Source organism: Desmodus rotundus, chromosome 2 (assembly GCF_022682495.2).
Source record: "Desmodus rotundus isolate HL8 chromosome 2, HLdesRot8A.1, whole genome shotgun sequence".
Classification (NCBI taxonomy): Eukaryota; Metazoa; Chordata; class Mammalia; order Chiroptera; family Phyllostomidae; genus Desmodus; species Desmodus rotundus.
Genome location: NC_071388.1, coordinates 187,795,533 through 187,816,125, shown reverse-complemented (window position 1 = coordinate 187,816,125; position 20,593 = coordinate 187,795,533). Strand labels below are relative to the sequence as shown.

Sequence of the window (20,593 nt, the reverse complement as noted above, 5' to 3'; positions counted from 1 at the left end):
TTAGCTTCTTCCTGCTCTTACTTTCTGATTATAAACATACTCTTTTTTTTTCTATCCTAAATAAACAATCAACTACACACACAAAAGAAAAAAAAAAACACCACTATGAAACTTATTTTGTAAATCTGCTACCTAGGGCTACAGCTTATTTCTTTTTCACCTCCGTAATTCCTCATTTATTTAGCACTTACACTTTCAATCTTATGTACTCATTATTCATTATTATCAACTATTAACATTTAAAAATATTATTTTCCTTTCAAATCTAATAATGTGGTTCTGGAGGCATGAATATGGGAGAAAAAAAAAAAACTTCTGCCTTTGAGGACTTCACAGAGCTGAGGAGAAAGAGATGAAAATGATTACATACCAAAATGACGTTTTGGTCCCAGGGATGTTTAAACGACTATGAAAGCCTCTTTTTCCCCAAAGGCACAATTAACACCATTTGGGGGGCTGGAGAAGGAAGCTTCATAGAAGAAATGACATTTGAATTAAGCACACACAGCCTTTGTAAATCAGAGCTGGGGGAGATGAGTATTGAGGCAGGAATTGCAGAAATAACAAGACAACAGTAACATGAGACAAACATGGCGTACGAAGAGAAATAATTAAGTTCAGGAGCCAACAAGCAGTCTGCTGTGGTTGGAATGAAGGAAAAGACCATTGAGTAAGAGGGAGGGATTTGAGATTGAACAGAAATGGTCGCTTGCAGCCCTTTTTTGAAAGTCCTTAAATGAGTTTGGACCTTTGTAGTATAGGGAAAATTTAAGGAGCAAAAAAGAAATGATCTGCTGAATGTAAAAAATCACAGGGTGCTGGCCTGTGAGAGTCGGGTTATAAAGGAGTCAGGATCAAGTGCACGCTCCACAGGCCATGGAAACATGCAGGGACGTGCATGGGGGGGCCTGCGCTGAAGGAGTAAGAGTACCCAGCCCTTGGATGATGAGGTAACTCAGGAACCATATAATTTTCTGTCTTCCACTTAAGCAAAAAGCAGATTTCTACTGGCTTCGACGCCTTCCCCAAATTGACTAAGATAAGGCTACTGCACCTGGTGTACAGAAATTTCTGAAGGCAAACATCCAGCAAAATTTGACTTTCAAGACCTTCACAGCAAGCACCGCCCCCTTTTGAGTGACTTATATTCCTGGCCAATAAAAGAACTAAAGGCATAATAACCATACCTAGGCAACCATTCTGTTATCCTAAGCATTAGAAAAACTTAAGCTCATCAGCACCAAATGTTTGTCTTCTCCTACCTCCATTTGGCCAAACTGTTAAAAGGCAAGACTTAATAACAGTGGCCTCCTAGCAAGAACTGCAGCCTTTTGTGGCAGGTGGTGCCCACCCCTGCCTACAGACCTGCAGCCTAAACAATCTGCTCGGAACTGCTGAGAAATCAGCAGAACGTGCTTCTGACTCAGCCTGTTAAGTAGGAGGACTGTTATTGTTATTTTCACTCCTGCCGGATCATGTGGGCAACTCTCCCTCTTTCTGTCTCTAGTTAACCATGAAGCATCCCTCTGCCAAACCTCACCCCTGGAATGTCCAGTTTGCGGTCTGGATATGACTGCCAGCTGATAGTACAGATTAGGAGAGGCTTTCATGAGCAAACCATCTGATATCCTAATTTCCCAGGAGAATTTATTTTTAGGATGTTAAATCTGCCTTTAAGGTTATTCACAGAGAGTGCCGTGGACCGGAGCTGATTGCTGATGAGAGAGTGAGTAGTCAGCACAAGTCAAGGTACTTATTTTCGGCACACGTGGTGGAAATACCAGGCTTCCTTTCTCTTTTCCTGTACCGTTGGGGTATTGTGGTCCTACTGTTTGTCTTTGTCTTGCCAAATGTTCTCACCAATGTAAACACTCACCAAGTGCTGCTCCTAAGGAATATTGTAAAACTAAAACAAAAAAACCCACTTATTTTATAGAAAATTGTCTTTAAAGGCTAAACTCCATCCATCCATGAATGATGTAAAATATAAATCTATCCTGAAAATAAAACAAAATCTAAGCAATGTCAGGTTGTAGCAAATCTTATTGCATGGAATAATAAAATAATTTTTTTTGTTCCTTTGAAATGGTTTTCTCATTTCTACCTCACTAATTTGTCTCTAATTTGTGTCTTTGGTATTATAAATTAAAACTCAAGATTACATATCAATAGAATAAAGTTTTGTCATGATGTGTAGAATCATGTGTCAAAAACATCCATGAAAGCTTTTTAGCATTTCAGCATCGCTACCCTCTGTGAAGACAAACTGAAGGGCTCTTCCAAAGAGCAACGGCCATCACTGATGGACATTAAGGATACTGTGTGTACTTGGCCTCATTTCATAGTTAGCCTTGCGTACTGACTCAGTCCTTCAGCAGGGGAGGGTCCACCAAGAAAAAGACACTACTCTAGACACAGCGCAGAACATCACACAGCCTCTGCTCTCAGCGGGAGGAAAGACTGTTGAGATGATGTCAGGGAGGTAGAAAATGGTTTATATAGCACCTTGCTGGTCACAGTAGGAGTGTGGGCATTATTCTGACTGTTATGGGCAGCCATTGGTGAATTTTGAAGAAGAGTCCTACCAATGGATTAGGATCCATTAAAGATTACACTAAATGAACAAGAGACTACAGATGAGCGAGACTGAGCACAGGGGGCTACTGCAGTAATCAGGGCGAGAGAGTGGCTTCTGGTGATATAGGTAGAGATAATGAGAAACATCGAACTCTGGACAGGCATTGATTTTGGCACTATTATCTGCTCTGAGGCTTAAGGAAGTTAAATAATATGCCCCCAGCAGATGGTGGGGGCTGGAATGAAACCAACTCTCAGGGCTGTTTACTACTCTGTAATGTTTACATGGGGCTCTTGTGTCAAAGAGAGGCTGATATATCAACTTTTACATCTAGAATTCAATGTATTATGTTTGAAAATTTTAATTCTAAATTTTATAGAATAATTAGGAACATCAGCAAATGACCACAGATTTGTTGTCTGCTACAAAGCACTTTCATTGCTGTTATCCCATGCAATTTAATCTAACCGGCACAGTTCGATGATGGCACATCCAATGTCAAGATAACAAAGTAAAATGGAGACACCTAATAAAGTAGTCATGTTATGGTATCACTGAATGAATCATTGCTGTTCCCAATAGTCTGTTTTCTCGCTCTAGGTAGACATTGTGTCTTCCTTGTTTTTCGAACATCAGCCTCCTCAACTGACATAAAAGGATCCCAAGTACATTTTGGTGGAATGAATTAAACTGCTATTTTTGTGTCAAATAGTTTGGGTGTTCCCAATCCTTTACCTGGTAGGCAATATAGCTTTGGAGTCTGAGAACAATGAGTTTGACTTCAGGCTCTGCAATTACTATATGATGTTGAGTAAGTTACCTGATATATTTGGGCCTCAATTTCCTCATCTGCAAATTGCAATGCCCCTTTGACCTGTGGTATTTACATAATATCTTGCATTTATTCATATTTGCCCAGCAAAGGTTAGTTTATCTCTTTTTTCTCCCCCAACTCTGCCAGAGTAGTAATTTACTCCCTTTAGAAAATAAAAAGTTATGAGAAATTCTGTATCTATAAATGTTACTACTATTTACTGACATTTATTTCACCTTAAATTCTAGAATTAACTGTGTTAAAAAGTTAGAAAAATATTTTTAAAGGGTTCTCCCATGATTTTTTTAATGGAATTTAGTCATGAGGCAAACAAGACTTTATCTTTTAAGCCTTTTTAATTTTGAGGGTAGTATTTTGTATTTGGGAATAGTCAGTATTTTATCTGTGGGGAAAAAACCAGATTTGATTATTGTTATGTCAAAATCTGTGAATCATGACTCCCATTACTTAGCAAGATCCTAACAGCCAGTAAAACAGTGCTTCTCTAACGAGAAAAAATGAAACATAAATCAGATTGGCACGATATAACATATTAAAAACTTCGGGTTTCTTATACACAAACCCTAAAGATGCTTTTATAGCCATACTTAAACCATACTTGAAGATTTAGCATTAAATCTTCAAAATGATGAAAGTTATTTACAAGTAATATTAAATAATACTAAGCACCGGACGATTGAATGAGTCAGCTTTACAACAGTTAGAATGAGTCAACCAGATCTTCCTGTATCAGTGTGGATGGAGCTCTGAATATAATGTTAGAGGAAGGCAAGCTGCAAGAGAATATGTACAGTATGGCATCATTCATGTAAGCTTTTTAAAATGTAAATAATCACATGGCATATTGCTCCACACGCATGTCATTAAAGTAGAGAACACACAAAGAAAAGGCTACGTCATCTTCAGGACTGTGTACCTGGTAACCACTTTGTAAGGAATATAAATGTCTAATCACTATGTTGTATACCTGAAACTAATGTAATACTCTATGTCAACTAATCACATATAAATTTTAGAAACATCTGAACTAAGCTGACTGTTAGCATTGGTTCAGTCCATGTGGTTGATACTTAATTATTTATAACAAGTTGTCTACATTTCTCTTGTAAATTTTGCAAATTTTATTGATTAAAATTAAATAATAAAGAAGTAAAAAGAGTGAAGCACATATTGCCATGGCTGATTAAGATGGGATATTCAGTACCTCTAATAAAAAGAAATTAAATTGAAATGCTTACTTCATTCTCTAGAATAAAAAATCATTCATTTTTATTCCTTCTGTAATATTATTCTGCTTTTATTAAAGGGATTTTGAGTTTAAAGAAAGATGCACAATAAAGGAAACTATTCTTTCTGCCTGTAAACTAAGTATATACCTTTCTTTAGTTAGTCATGCAACAATGTAAAAGTAGGAAATAAACCTAAAATAAATGTTTGCCTGAGATGGCTTTTTCAGTAAGTGCATTATATATTTTTTTCTTCCATAAATTCAGATAGAACCACCTCAAAACACAGGTGAATCTGATCGCTAGACTTTTCTACCATGACAGGAAACTACTGTTACAGTAACAGCTGGGGCTGGTGTTCGTCCCAGCATTCGCTGCTCCCAGACCCATGTACGCACCCTCGGGTCAACTGTATCTACCTGCCTCCTCTCTCTCGGCCTCATGCACCTGCTCTGTAAAATGGGGATGGTCCCTGTTGTTTACCCAGCGTTGTTGCAAGGTTTAAATGATTTAACTTATGCACAGTAAGTCACATAGTAAATGTTGAGTCTGGCACATAGTTAATGTTGAGAAAATACTATTAGTATTGTTAGCCACCACAGGGATGATAGGCTTAATTCAATCCTCATTTCAGAAAAATTCATTTGTTTATTACGAAATCATTTAAAACATTAAGTGCTATTTTTAACAATACTAATTCTATTAACTGTAGAATTAATATGTATGAGGAGGGACCCCTAAAAAGAAACAGAATTATCTTCTGGAAGGCAGGCCCCTTGTAGTACAGGCTTCTACCACTAGGTGAGTGTTCTAGGGATCAATCTGTATCAGTGTGCCAGCTGGTGTTGTTATGAGAGGTTGCGTTTGGCTTCAGTGAACTTTTCCGAAAGACTCTTTCAACACGTTTGTTTGCTCATTTCATGATGGGTGGTTTACGAGTGCACTTGCCCACACTGCACTAAGCGTTCAGCAGTTTTTGACCAAAAAATTAAACCCCCATGCCCCACCCTCCCTATTCACCCAATCTTGCACCAGGAGACTTTTTTTTGTTTCCCAGGATGTAAAAAGTCCTCAAAGAGAAATGTTTTGCCTATGTGAAAGAGGTGAAACAAAAAACAGCAGAAGCACTAAAAGGCATCAAAATTGACATGTTCAAAAACTGTTTTGAGCGATGGAAAAAATGTCTCCATAGGTGTATTGCATCAAATGGAGAGTACTTTAAACGTGATTAAAGTTTAAACATGTGAGAATAAATACACAATTTTTTATAAACAAATTCTGAGTTTTCTGGGTCCCACCTCATATTCTCCCTTATCAAAATGAATTGATATTTAATAAACATTTTTTTAAAAATTGTTAACAGTTACTTTTCACAATTGTGGGCAACTTTTTCATGTAGAAAGAATGAAGCTTACCTACTCAAAGAAGTAGTAAAATGGTAAAGTTTGTTATGTTGTGTTCTCAAAGGGTTATTAATAAGTTCTGGCTTCGTTCTGTAAAAAAAAATTAGGAAATTAATAACTTACTCTCTGATCCATGTACATTAATTACATCATGTACATAAATACAGAATTCAACTCATGTCTTTCTCTTTCTATATGGGGTAACTATGAGTCCATGAGGTAAATTCCACGGTGGCTCTTTACAGTCATAACATTGAGTATTTACAATCTGCAAGGCACCCTGTTAGGTGTTTTGAATAGAGCAATAAAAATGTTAACTGTCGCACACTCTCCCTCTCTTTTCAGCTTAACTCCAGTGATGTTACATAAGTATTATATCCAAGAAAAAATAAGAGTTTAAATTGCTTAAATTGTTTTCAGCTAACAAATAGCAGGCATTTGTGCTCTCTCCCAAGGGAATGTCTTCTTCCTGGTAAATTGTTAATTCTATCCAGTAAGTTTTAAATGACTGGGCCTCTAGCCCAGGGTGCACTGACTCTCTCTAGCACAGAACTGAGAGGTCCTTTTTCTTTTTTAACGAATTAAATATTCTCTACAGGTACTAAACTTATTTTGACATTCAGAATCCTAAAAGTCATTCTGGATTAGTACTTCTGCTTAGAAATTCCACTAGAACAATACAGAATACTTCTTACTAATATGGTACCTAGAAAAACACACAATTACCAGAAGGCACTGGGCTGGTTTTGTACTTAATAAGCCATTCAGGTGTAATCATCTTAATCTACAAAGGGCGAACCACACATAAATAACTGTCCTTACATGCAAGGGGCAGGGCTGAGGCCCATTTTAAAGTCCTGATGTCTTACCGGAGGTCTCCAAATCTATACATCTCCTTGTGTTTTCACCAGGGCCTGTGTGATTTCACCCCAGGGAGGGGGGCGCAGACCCCACCATATACTCAAGGACGATGTTGCTTTACAGAAAGGAGCCCAAGGCTCCCAATGTGAAATTTTAGCTATTAATTCTTCTTCAAGACCCAGTAGGAAATGTAAACTTGGTGAGACAAGAAGCAGGTGACTCAGTTCTTCTCTGTGACCTTTCCGAGAACAACGAGTGTTGGGATCTGAGCAGACGAGGACTTGACTCAAAATAACGAACACTGACTGGCTCGGGGCCTCTACCAAGCACCTTTACGTGGACCTGGTTCATTTACTCCGTAAGGAAATCACGCACAACATGCAGCAGAGAGCAAGTCTGTTCGTGCACATTAAAGGTAGAAAGGCTAAACATTTTTAAAAAATAAAAATATTCTGTAAGGCAAGAAGCAGCACAGTGAAATTCTCTATTTCCTCAAATAATTTGATAGCTATTTTAGGAAAGAAACTGACCACCCAGACCTCTGCACACTGTCATGTTGTTGATTCGTTTTGCTTTTCCCATTTAGTCCAGCTCAGTGGTCCTCGCATGTGGAATATACTTATAAATGACATTACAAATTTACCAATTTACATAGGACATGTTATTTTTGTGACATTATTATACAAAATAACTCACTATTTAAAGAATTTAGGAATAGTTTTTATTAAAAGCAAATTAAACCTTAGCGGTTGATTTTAAAACAAATAAGATGGTGGACCTTGTTCCAATAAAAAGAGTCTTCGGGTATTTAATCAGTGAATGCTGAATAAAATACCATGCCTTATATCCTTTTTAAATTCCTTAAATTCCTTAAATTCCTTAATATGTATATTTCTGCCCTGTGTTTTCATGGTTTTCTAGCACCCATGCACCCATGTGTGTAAGTGTTCAAGTACAGCTTACATATATGTGCATGCTTCATTTACTAGTAAAAATAAGAAAAAAAATGTATCCTATAGAGCAGGGGTCAGCAAGCAGTGGACCATAGAAAAGATCCATCTTCCTGCTGTCCGTTTTCCTAAATACAGTCTGTTTGCACACAAACCGTGTCCATTCGCCTCTTGTTGTCTACAGCTGCATTCCAGCTACACTGCCAGGGTGAGGAGTGAAGACGGAGACTGGATGGCCCTCTGTGCTCGTGTGTGACCCAAAATATTCACTATCTGGCCCTTTGGAAAACATCCACTGACACCTATTACCAAAGAATATGTTCATCATTTGAGTAACATTAAAAACAATATTGAAAAATAATATCCTATCTTGTACAGTCTTTCCAAAATTAACTCAATTGTTACATATGGATGAAAGTAAAATTTCAGCCTTAAACACATAAAGGCTGATTTCACTCCAACAGAATTTAGAAATGATTGGGCAAAGAATGAGATGACTGTCAGAAAATTGAGGGTATCAATTTGTCATGAAAATAATGGCCCATTTATCCATCATCCTGACCTTTGTGTTTCTTTGTTATAAACTTAAAATGACTATTTTCTAGACTTTATTTTATGATAAAGAGATAAATGTCAAAGGCATATAAAATTGAATAGTTATTTTAAATTAATACAGTGCAGTTAGAAGTGATAGTTTTTATTCCATATAAAAAGAATTAACTTACATTAACATGTTTTTTTTCATTAAGAGTATCATTTGGCAGAGTTTTAGTATTTGTTACATTATATAAAGAGATTACCACATCCCTAAAACAATATTAGCCAACATTTATATAGCATTTTTTATGTGCCAGAAAATATTTGAAGCACTTCCTATATTATTAGTTCATTTATTCCTATTACCCTCTAAGACAGGCAACTATTATTATCCCCACTTACCAGGTGAGAAAACTGAGGCCAAGGCTTTAAGTGCTATTCCCAGCATGACCCAGCTAGAAAGTGGCTAACCTTTCAGCCATGTACAACTCTTTATGGGCCCTGAGAGTTAAAGACCTTTTCAAGCAAAAACGCTTTGTGACTCCTCTGAGAAGTGGTATTTCAAGAACGGCAACTTTCAATTTACCAGGCATACTCAGCACATATATTATTCAGTATATTCAGTTTCTTGAACAAATTGAAGTTTACTCAGCTGCCATTCTGTTCTCTCCTCCATTTTTTTCCATCAGGTTTGCTTAGGCCACTTTCCAGAACCTCTTAGAGCTGCGTCTCACATGACTGAGAGTCGTGACTGGTGACACCCGACAACGTCATTTGACAACTACCTGTAAGGGCTGACCTGCACGTGATAGCGAACAGGAGGTGCGCTGGCATCCCAGAGTCAGCTGGAAGGAGCCAGTTTCTGAGGAACCCAAGATAAGCACTTGTTTAGCTATAAACAGAATCCGTTTTATCAGGTGGTTGCTCAGACAAATAAGAGGTGCATACAGTAAACTTAGGCTGCATACAGTGCGTGTTTGGCTGTTGGGGTATTTATGGGCCAGGTATGTGACACCTGTAGCATTCAAGTTAGAATGAGATGAATTTATTTTAGAAACTTGTGAAGAAATTATCGCCAAGGTATGTTTTTTTGTTAAGTGATGGAAGAACCACATTTAATTCATTAAGCAATAAAGTCAAGACAAAATCTTCCCTGGATTGTTAGGCCAGGAAATACTTTTTTATTAACCTGTGGAACATTACAGCATAAGCATCATTTGGTTATTTGTCACGTTTTGATAGACCCTGTCAGATAAGCTAAACACTGAGAGGCTTGAAGTCGCTGTGATCCCGAACAGCGGAAGGCGACCCTAAACCCCATTGGCTAGCGTCAGCCCACGCAGTGAGCTCTCAGGGAAAAGATAGGGCTGTTCTCTACCTCCTCTACCGATCTGCACTATGAGACTTTGAACAGTTCCTGTAAGTCAGTGCGCTCCTCCAGGGTAGCAAGGGTTCCACTACGGAGAACCGAATGGCCAGTACTCTCGGGAACCTATCCACCATGCTAGCAGTCTTCAAATAGAGCAACATCAACTCAGCTAGTCCAACATGCTACACCATTTCTATTCCCTAATAGCTTTAGAAGCAGTTCATTGTCACTACTTATTTGTTAGTAGCTGAAGGTCGCAGTAAACCAAAACCACTGATAGTTGAGCAGAGAGATATTTGCTTCTCGGGGTTTCTTTTTAGGAGAATGTTAGGTTTCCTATTGCCAAGGACTAGCAGATGGGGGTAAGCCGATTTAGTAGAAATAATCCAGTCTTGCTCCAAGCATCTCAACATAGTTCAAGGCTAAAAAGGGATGCAAGTAGGTGAAGGAAAAAGGACCGAATTAGTCAGAAAATTCAGGTTTAAGTCTCAGAGCCTTTAAGATTTATATCTTGTTCACACAAATCCTGATAGGAGTAGGGAAACCCCCCAGCCCACCTTCTTTTCCCCCCCATGCAGTCAGCCAGCAGTCGGGCTCTTTTCTCCCAGGGCCTCCAGGATTGCTGCAGGCGGGAGGAGGCCGCCCAGGGACCCTCAAAGGCTTTCCCGCAGCAGCGCACACACCACCTCCCCTCAGAGCTGCCTGCACTGAGCTAACCGCAAGGCTCTGCCTCAGTGCGGAGGATGGAGAAAGATGTGGAATAAATGGAGATGCATGCAGCAATGAAGATCTCTACTGTAAGGATGAAAGAGGTATACGTGCAGTAGCTACTTTAGGGTTGTGTTTAGATTCGTTACTTTTTGAAGAGTGAAAAGAAATAATGCTGAGATGTCAGCAAAAAGCTTTGTATGTATGTATGTATGTATTTTTAGAGAGAGGGGAAGGGAGGGAGAGAAGGAGAGAAACATCGATCAGTTGCCTCTTGCACACGCCCCAACTGGGGACCAGGCATGTGACCCAGGCTTGTGCCCTGACTGCGAATAGAGCCAGCGACCTTTCACTTTGCAGGATGACACCCCACCAACTGAGCCACACAAGTCAGGGCTACAAACTTATTTTGCTAAACTGTTAACACATAATGGCTCTGAAAATATATCAATATAAACAAACAGTTGATTTTACAAGTGAACACTGTAACATAGAGAAGCTTGGGCAGCAAGGGCACCCATGCCAGTGCTTTCCCTCACTTTCACATTACACGGAGGTTTTCTGTGAGGTGCTGAATGTACAGGGTCGGGCAGAAGGGACGCCTGCTGGAGTATGATTGGTAGGGTCATAATATGGGTGTAATAACTTAGAGTTTTAATTTGAACATCTCACCTAAAATGTCATGTGGTGTGCTTGAGTGTGATATTGGTATGTTACAGAATTACACGCTTATGATTTTGAATAAAAGATTCTGTAATAAAAAGGGGCATTATTTGTGCCAGACTCTGTATATGAAGAAATAACATGTCTTTGCTTGACAGACATTTAACGGTTCATTTGTTTCTAAAAAATTTTCAGACAAACACTAACCACTTTTCAAATGGGAGAGTAAGGTGATGCAGACATGCAGGTCCATGCAGTGTAAGGAGAAGAAACGGAGAATGGGCACAACAAAAATGTTACAAACTAAACTTCCAGGCCCAGCCTCGAGGGCTTCTCCACCACGACTGCACCCTACTTTTGCAACGTTATCCCGGACTTTCTCCCATCACAAACTGTCACATTTTTTGACAAGTTCTTTCGTAGCTCTTCTGCCCTTTAAATTTCACCTTCATACTTATCTTCTCTCCTTCTACAAAGTCCTCTTCTTTTCCTTTTTCTTGTCTTCCTCTTTCCTGTCTCCCCTCCCTCCCTGTCTTCCCTCCTCCAGGCCTGTCAACGTCTAGTTGAACCAAAGCCCTTTTCTCAATGAGTCTGGCGAATGACCTCTAGAAAAGTCTCTCTGTCCACTGGTGTGTGGTTTTGGTTTCCATCACTTATTTGGCATTCATATGAACTACCCTGTGTTGTTCATTGAGGCTCCTTAAAATGGAAAGAAATTCACATCCATGACCTTTTTTTACATTATTTCAATCCTAGATGCCATCGGTTTCTATCAAATACATAGATTCTTTATTTTCCATAGTATTTTGAGTTCAAAATGAATAGAAATGAAAGACAAAAATATGAGTCTATAACACATTTCAAATAAGCTGCCATATTGTCGAATTCTCTCAAGAAGTATTAGTAATTTACACTCCCATCCCTGTCTCATTCCCTATGCCAACATCAACACTGTGTGTTAGTTTACTTCTGCTTTGTCTTAGTCTGCCCCACCCCAACTAATCTGTAAACTCGAGAAGGGCAGGGCCATTTTCGTCTGGGTTTACTGCTACCCTCCCTGTCTGATAGTCCTTGCTCACTAACTCTTCATCAAAGGAACCAAAAATTGAGGTATATGCCACAGAAAATGGAAAAGCGTGCTGATGCTTTAATTCTGTACACAGGAGCTCCTTTGTCCCAAGCAATGAAATCACCTGAACTGCCTGGCTTACTGTTTCCCTGATGTGAAAGTTGGGGGGAGGGTTCCCTTGCAGAGGTCCTGCAGGAATCAGCAAAATCATCTGCAGAAAAGTACTTCGACAATTGTGGAAAATTGTGACGTGTTATTATCCGTCTTCAAACAGCCTTCTTTAACCACTCGGCACTACTCTACATCCTTGTCAAGAGGCTGTATTATTGACTTGAGCAGAGTTCACGCCAAGACATGGTTTCTTAGCTTCAACTCTTCTCCTTCGTTTTGTTTAGCAGCTAAATACCTTTTGTAAGTTCTTAGGATATAGGGTGTCTTTGAGAAGGGCTGTGCCAGAGAAAGAAAGCATCTCATTCACTCATAGCCCCAAGTTCACCTGCTGGGAGCCATCTGTCACGCTGAAGCAGCACACAGAGATTTCACCTAGAAGGCATTTGGCTGAACCCGGGCGACGGAGCACCAGGCTATTTCTGAGGTCAAGGTGAGCACTCAGATTCCAGCTGTGGTCTAAAGAAGCAAGCAGCTGACTGATGATGTTCTCTGCCCGAGTCCCCACACTCCCTGAAGAACACATTGTGGGCTCCTGACCGCCAGGTAGGTGGAAAAGGCACACATACAGAAAAGAGGACTCCGCCAGGGAGAGGAGAACTCATGCGGTGCTGCAGTCACCTGACCGGAAAAGTGAAATTCTAGCGAATCTGCTTTTAGCCTGAAGAGCTAAAAGCTCTAGAAGCAGAGGGATTTTATCAACTCACTGGGGAAGGGTTTACAATTAAGGGTGATATCCAGCTGATTCAGGTCCTTCCTCTTTTGCTGGGTATTGTTCAAGAGACAACCCATGATAACTTAATTAGCACAGTGGGGACTAAGTTGGCACCCACCCCTCCCCCTTCTGTAATGCTAATTTGAAATATCTCTGTTCCTCCCCAAGTTATTTTCTTAACAGTGGCAGCCAACATTTTATGACTAAAGAAATTGCCGGTAATGACCCATTTTCAGAAGTGAAGATTTCTTAGCTGAGTGAGAATATTACTTGCTGGCTGAAAGGATATATCAAAGTAAAAGCTAGCCTTGAAATGTATCTGAAGCCACTATTTTAGCACTCCCAGGTGTTCTGGAAATTCCCTAACAATATACACGCGTGCATGATACAATCATTCTCCCTTCAGTAGCTTAGAAATATTAAGACACACAAGGATATATCATTAAGATTTCACCAAACAAAAAAGGAGGACTTGGCATAGACTTACTGGCAACAACAACAACAAAAATAGATAAAAAATGAAAGAAAAAGAAAACAAAAAGGCTTGCCTCCATATAAGTAGGAGGCAATGGAGGAGACAGATGTCTGCTAGGGAGCTCTTTAAAATGTTTTCCTCTCTTCTATTATTCTGTCGGTGGCCATGAAATTCCCCTCCTGTGTGCTCTTTCCAGAATGGTGTTCTATTATTATGCTTTATTTAATTGGCTTAGATTTAAGCAAACAGACCCCACTGGGATTAAGGGCAGTGCCAGTGGAGGAGGGAGGAGCACAGAAATGAGCACAGGAAGGGCCCGGGGAGAGTGCCTGGAGCCACAGAGCAGAGAACCCATAGCACTGCATGTTCTCCCCAAGGCTTTTGTCTAAAGCTCCGAGTGGCCACTTAACATCTATAATCAAGCCACATGTGTCTGATTTATATAAAAACATATGAAAATAAGATTAAAGTCTAAGCTAAAACAAAAAGAAAAAAAGCCCAGCAAGTAAGCCAACAAAGTTGCAAATATTCCAGCTGCTCTAATCACTGTTGTGCCAAAGGCATGTGAGGGCTGCTGACGCCTTGCTTGGGCTCCTCTGGCCTCCCCCGGGCTCCCAAGGGACTGTGTCGGCCACCTTTGGTAGTTGCAGGCACAAAAGTTTGCTTCAGAGGTAAGGTTTCACCCTCATGCTTGGAGAAAGGTTTTTAGAGCTACTCTGGGCTAATGAACAGTCAACAGTCTTTAAACAGAATTATTGCAACTTGAAAAATGTACTATTTTTCAGATATGGCTCCTACTAATTACATTACAAACAGTCCCATTTGGAGTCTTAGAGTGATCTAACTCCAAGCGTGGGGCAACTCTCTGTCACTCCTACAACTGTCCCCGCCCCGGGGGCTCCTCCAGCAGCGAGGGCCAAGCTCCCTGACAGCCCACTGCATCTGTGACTTGCATCATCTCCCCTCTAGCGGGGCTTCCACTTCAAGGCTTTGAGAAGTCCCTTCTCAGTGAGGGAGCGCGGGTCCTGCAGCACAGTGGTTTTGTTCTGCTTTGCGTAATGTATTTGACTCTAGTTTCCCACCTCACGTCTACCCTATTGTTTAGTGCAATGCCCAACAGATTCATTCAGACAGAGGCAAACTCATGCAACTAAAGAAAAGAGAGAAAAAAGTTAAAAATAAGAGACTGGAAGCCAATTCTGACTCTCTCTTTGCCTCATGTCTTGGGGGCTCTATCTAGTTAACATGAACCGTGAATGTCAGCTTCAAGCTCTTACACGACCCTTGCTGGTTCCCTGGAAACTTCCTGGTGATGTGGGTCGGGGCAGGGGTGGGAGGATGAGGCGCTGGTCTGAAAGAAGTTCATCTCACCCACAGCTTCCAGAAGCTGACTGAAAGCCATTACTGTAAAGTACAGATCCGTGAGATCCTGATATATCTTTAGAACAACACTAAAATCTGGAATACAGATTTCTACGAAATTGTTCGTAGGAAAACACATCCCTGCTGCTAGACCAAAAGGTAAGTACCTTTAAGTATCAGAAGAAAGTTATAAGCTTCTGTGTCCTTAAATAAGATTCCCTTTGAAACTTGTTCTAATATCGATTTTTTATGCCTTAAAGGAGCCCATGCACTGTGGTCACAAAAGACATCCACCACTCATGTCTCACCATGTTCTCAAATACAGAATTGACTCTGTGTAGCGCCATCTAATCATCTCTGATGTTTCCATGTAAGTATAAATATCTGTTGAATAGTTCATTCATTTAACAAATTACTTGCTATAGTTGCCTGCGGAAAGCACAGTCACTTTCCAGTCGGGACCACAAGGAATAGCATTTATGCCATTAGATGGCAGCTGAGAAGCTCAGTCACAACAGACCCAGGGGAAATTTCTGGTTCCCAATTTCCCAGAGAAATGGTTTTGAGCATTAGACAAATGAATAGTCATTTCTCTTAAATAATTAATTAAATAGTTAAGATCCTTTTCCTCTAAAAGAAATAATCCGTGAAGATAATTTTAAAAGAAATCATTGTTATTGTAATTAAGCCTCCTTAACAGTTAAATTTTTAATCTGATGACTTCATAACTGATATGCAAAAATATTTTAAAATTAGAACTAGAGTAATAACTATAAAATGTGTTTTATTGTCACTCTCAAAACGGCAACAATTGCTTATATTTTACTGGAAAAAGGATTAATGCCTTTTCAAGTAAAAGCCTATAAAATACAGATGGTTGTCAGGATGTTTTTTAATTGAGTAAGTTTATTCTTAGTGCCCAGTGAAAGTACCGAATGAAGGGAAGCATAATTCAGGTGTTACGGCACACATTCCACAGAGCCATCTCTGCGGGCATAATTCTTATAAAACCTCATGTTTTTAAAGAGCCCAACACACCTATCTTCCAGCTCCTTTAAAGAGTTACCCAGAGCTTTCTTTTCTTTCCTTTTCTTTTTTTGAGGGGAGTAATGATACAGACTGGTAGGTTTGGGGGTCACTTTTTCGTTGTCCTCTATAGTCTCTGCTTGTTAAATTGTAACACCTGGAAGCAATTTTCTCAGTCACACTCTTCCTGCCTATAAAGTGCTACAGAAGCTCCTTTTAGAAAAGTGTCAGACACTTGTGCTTAGCAAGAGAGGCTCATGCATTACACTTCGTTTGTGATAAATCTTAATTCTGTTGATGCCCAGGATTTCAGTGGATGCTGACTGGCACGGTTAGACTCATGTATGAAGAATATTTCTTACAATGGGAAACTGGTGCAGTGGTTATTGTTAGAGGCTGCTTAACAGGGAGAAAGAAAGACTTTGGAGCCAACCAGACCTCTGTGCAGCAAGTTACTGAATTTCATTGGGCCATAACTTCTTCAGCTATAAATTATGGATCATAATATCTACTTCCTTATGGAGCAATTTTAAGGAATAGGGATAGGTTAGAGAAAGCTTCTTACATGAGGTCTGAGAAATATTCAGTGTTTATTATACGGTACTGGTATTATTATACAATTCTATGAATTGGGCAGGGATGGTTTGTCAAAAACCTTCAACAGAGATAGACGGTTGCTACTTAATATGTTCCATAGCACTTTCCAGAACTGGGCGGACATCACAATCATCTGGGATTTGGGTTAAAAATTCAGAGTCCTGGGTTCCCATGCAGGGATGCTGATCATAGAGGTCTGGAGTGGGTCTCGGAACCTACCTCCCCACAGGCACTCAGCACGATCCCTAAGAGGGGGGTCTGAGGATGGCCCCTGGAGAAATCACTGCTGTACAGGATATAATTAACCCCAGTGGGGTAATCAGGGACTGTCACTATATTATTTTTACAAAAAAGAATACTGTTCTCAAGATATTAGCTCAGTGATAGCTGTTAGTTTAAATGTGATTTATTTTTGTTGCATACGCTTAAACCTCCATAAATGATACAAAATAAGCTGAAATATTTTTCCCAGTTATTTATGGATTGTTTCTCTTCTCAGAAACCCTGGTTTTTAGCTCTGTGTGCATATGTGTGTGTGATGGTCTCTTTATAAAATTTAATGTAAGTAAGCTTTGGATTCACTCCCACGAAGCCTAGACCTCTACTTGTAGAAAAGCTGGGTCCCACACAGGTATTGCCTGGGAGCCCCCTCACATGAAAAACATTGGGACTACAGAATTGGGCAGTGATCATTGGCCGTTTAGAGAACTATTTCTATACTCTTTAGATACTACAGATCTACATGGTGACGTGCAATGGGGGGAAAAGGCACCTTTATGTGTATTTATTTATTACTTCTCACATGGCCTTGATTGCGTATTCTGTAGGGGGTTGGAAAGAAGAGTTCTTTACACAATTAAATTGGAGAATTCTAATAAAGAGTTGTTTATTCTGTGAAAATAAGACAAGTTTCTACTCTGGATAACAAGGAATTCAGTAACTTTAAATACCACAGATTCTATCTACCACAAATTCTATCACAAAATTCTGTTCTTCCTTAATGTATATAGGTCCTGAGAGAGAAAGGTGCACATTATCTCTTTGCTTGTGTTACTCCTGAGATTAAAATACTTCAACAATCCAATGTTCTTCGGAAAAAGACAAAAACCATTTCCTTGCCCTGCAAGACTCCATCTTACCTGGCCTTATTTCTCCCTTCAGCCTCATTCTATACCACACTCTCCTTACCCTCCTCTCTCCTGTTACGCTGGCCCCTGGTATTCCCCCTTACATGCTGTGTTCCTGTAGCCACAGGGCCTTTGCACATGCTTTTGGTTCACCTGGAATGCTCTTCTCTACCCGCTTTGCCTATGACTTACTTACAGATCACAGTTAAATCATCCTCCCTGACAAAGTCAGTTCCTGAATCTCTTTTATGGCCCTTTTCACAGTTCTACTTTTGCCCTTATTTTTGAGACTATTTTGATTAAAATAGTATTTCCCTTTAGACTGTAAGCTTCATAAAAACAAGGACCATAATTGTTTTTGCTACCATGACCATTAGGATTCCACACTCTATGATGATTTATGAACTATATAAAAGAAAGAATGAATGTTTACGTCATATTTTACCAACCTAGCATCTATAATATAATAAGAAACTCAGTAATTGTCTAGTTAAAAGTGTAGGAATACATCTTTGAGCTTCCATTGCACATGCACAAAAGGAGGATGTTTGCACAAATAATCACTGGGTTCCTCAACAGTTTTAAACATCAGTGATCCAACAACCCAAATGTCTGCCAACTGATGAACGGATTAAAACAACTGGCATATGTATTTGGCAAAATATTATTCACTTATAAAAGCAATAAAGTAATGATACTTGCTACAATATAGACGAGCCCTGGAAATATTATGCTAAGTGAAAGCCTTTCAGAAAAGGCCACATATTGTATTACTCCACTTACATGAAATCTACAGAGGAAGAGGCAAATCCTTAGAGACAGAAACTAAGTTAGGGGTTGCCTAGAGTTCATACAATGTGAAAATGGGGGGTAACTGCTCATGGGGATAAGAGTTCTTTTGGGGGGTAATGAAAATATTCTAAGATTAAATAGTGAAATGGCTGCCTTTGTGGATATATTAAAAATCACTGAATTGGATCAGGTAGAAGGGTGGGTTTTGTATGTGAATTATATATCAATAAGGCTGTTACTAAGAAAGGAAAATCAATGACGTAGTAACTATGTCAATTAATTAATGATGTTAAGGAAAGTGGTGGTGGGAAATGGAGACAACTGTATTCAAACATTAACAAAAATAAATAAAATCAAATCTAAGTTAATTTGAAAAATATTAATTTTTTATAGAAGTGTTTACATTTTCAAAAGGTTTGAGGCCGAGCAGTGGGAAAATCTTCCTATAATGGAACAAAATAATTCAGAATATTCATTCTGAATATCTCATTGTTTGTTACTATATATTACACACTAAATTATACAGTTCTAGGTGGCAAAGTTAAGCCTGAAATCCAGTTTTCCATATTATTTCTACTGCATCACTGCTGTGTCAAAGAGAAGTCATTCAACATAAGAGCTAAGAAGCAACCATTCAATTTCTAAATAAGATTAGCACAGATCTCTCAAAACACATTTTCAGCAAATGGTAAGGTAAAAAAGAAATCTAGTAAAATGCTAAGAAGAAAATGGGACAAGTAAGAAATGAAGCAATGAGCGGAGTGGACGTGTTAGAGGAGTTCAGACACCAAAGGGAACAAGAAGGTGACAGCTAGAAATATAAACAGGTTTAAGCAGTAAAATGAAAGGTACCAGAATAATCAGCATCCAGCAATGGAACACACCCACTGTGTATGGCAGCTATGGCATTAAATAAATAAACTGAAGTCTTGAAAGGGGGCAGATAATTTATCAAATCAAAGTCTGTTTAGTATGGATTGACCCTGAGGCCAAATTTAGTATTATCTCTTCACTAATTTATCTTACTCAATACAACAATTGTTTCTCCCTGTATATATCTCTTAAGATACTGGAAAAAAGCAACATTAAATATTCAGAACATCCCTCAACTTTTGAAAATGTTTTAAATGTCAAATTGTATCCAATGTTTATACAGTTCCTAACTCTACTTGAAAGTAGAATGCCACCTACTCAGAGACGCACCTTGGATGTGTATAGTGTAACGTAAGAAATGTTGCTGCGTGGATGAGCTTTATCATTATTATTTTACTGTACTACCTGGCAGATACTATTAGTTTTCCTGATCATTAAAAATAAAAAAATGACTTCAGAAAATTTAAGGTTAATAAATATTTCTGCTACAGTTCAATATGAATACAATAGCAAATTATATATTTAATATCTGTAATGCTATAAGTTTACCGTTGTATACTCTTAAAATACCAATATCAGTCCTTCTTTACAATGCTAACTTGAATTAATGTATGATTTTTTTTATGTTGTTATTTCTCCTTTAAAAGGCAACTGAATTATGCAGTTACTCAGCTCCAAAAAAGATAGCCTCGTAAACACAAAAGCAAATGACTCATAGACATGATCTCAACCACCGAACGTCATAATTATTACATTCAAAGTGATGTCATCAAGACAAAGGAGGGGTTTTGCACAGACGTTCCTGGAGCTTCTCTAGATATGCCCAACTCAATAGACAGATGCTAAGTAGCAAGTGTCTGATTAGACTGGGTTCACAAAGTGAATCTACTGTATTTTTAACACCAGTTTCCTCAGTCTTTCTTTGCATGTTAATACCAAGGGGAACAACCTGCCCTTTCACTGTGTGTGAGAACTAAATTGGCAACTCATTTCGTTTATAGTTTTATCCATGGATGTGCATTTAGCAACAGTCTTCAAGTAATTTTCTGAAACAGCCAGAAATCAAAAACACTGAACAACTTATTATTAATAGTCCTCTCTGGTGCTGTCAAGCAAAGGGATGCTTTCTAAAAGAAAAGGCTTGGTATATGATTTCAAGTGCGGAAGACTATTTTATAAATTTGGAAACTTTCTTTTCTACTGGTCCCTTCATCATAACACAAACATGGGCCACTAACGAGCTGACCGTTCACAACATG

At 39.0% G+C, this 20,593-nt stretch overlaps 1 protein-coding gene across 27 annotated transcripts in view; it reads right to left on the bottom strand.

Moving 5' to 3' along the window:
- The window catches only part of MAP2 (microtubule associated protein 2), a 250,353-nt gene that overhangs the window by 86,277 nt on the left and 143,483 nt on the right, over nucleotides 1-20,593 (bottom strand). For 23 of the 27 annotated variants that reach the window (XM_045198298.3, XM_024563876.4, XM_045198307.3 and 20 more), the window contains one exon: nucleotides 6,055-6,132. The exons of 3 other annotated variants lie outside the window; for them this stretch is intronic. The gene's annotated coding sequence lies outside the window, so the exon portion shown is untranslated. The remainder of the gene's footprint in view (nucleotides 1-6,054; nucleotides 6,133-20,593) is intronic. One more of the 27 variants, XM_045198297.3, reaches the window with a different exon arrangement.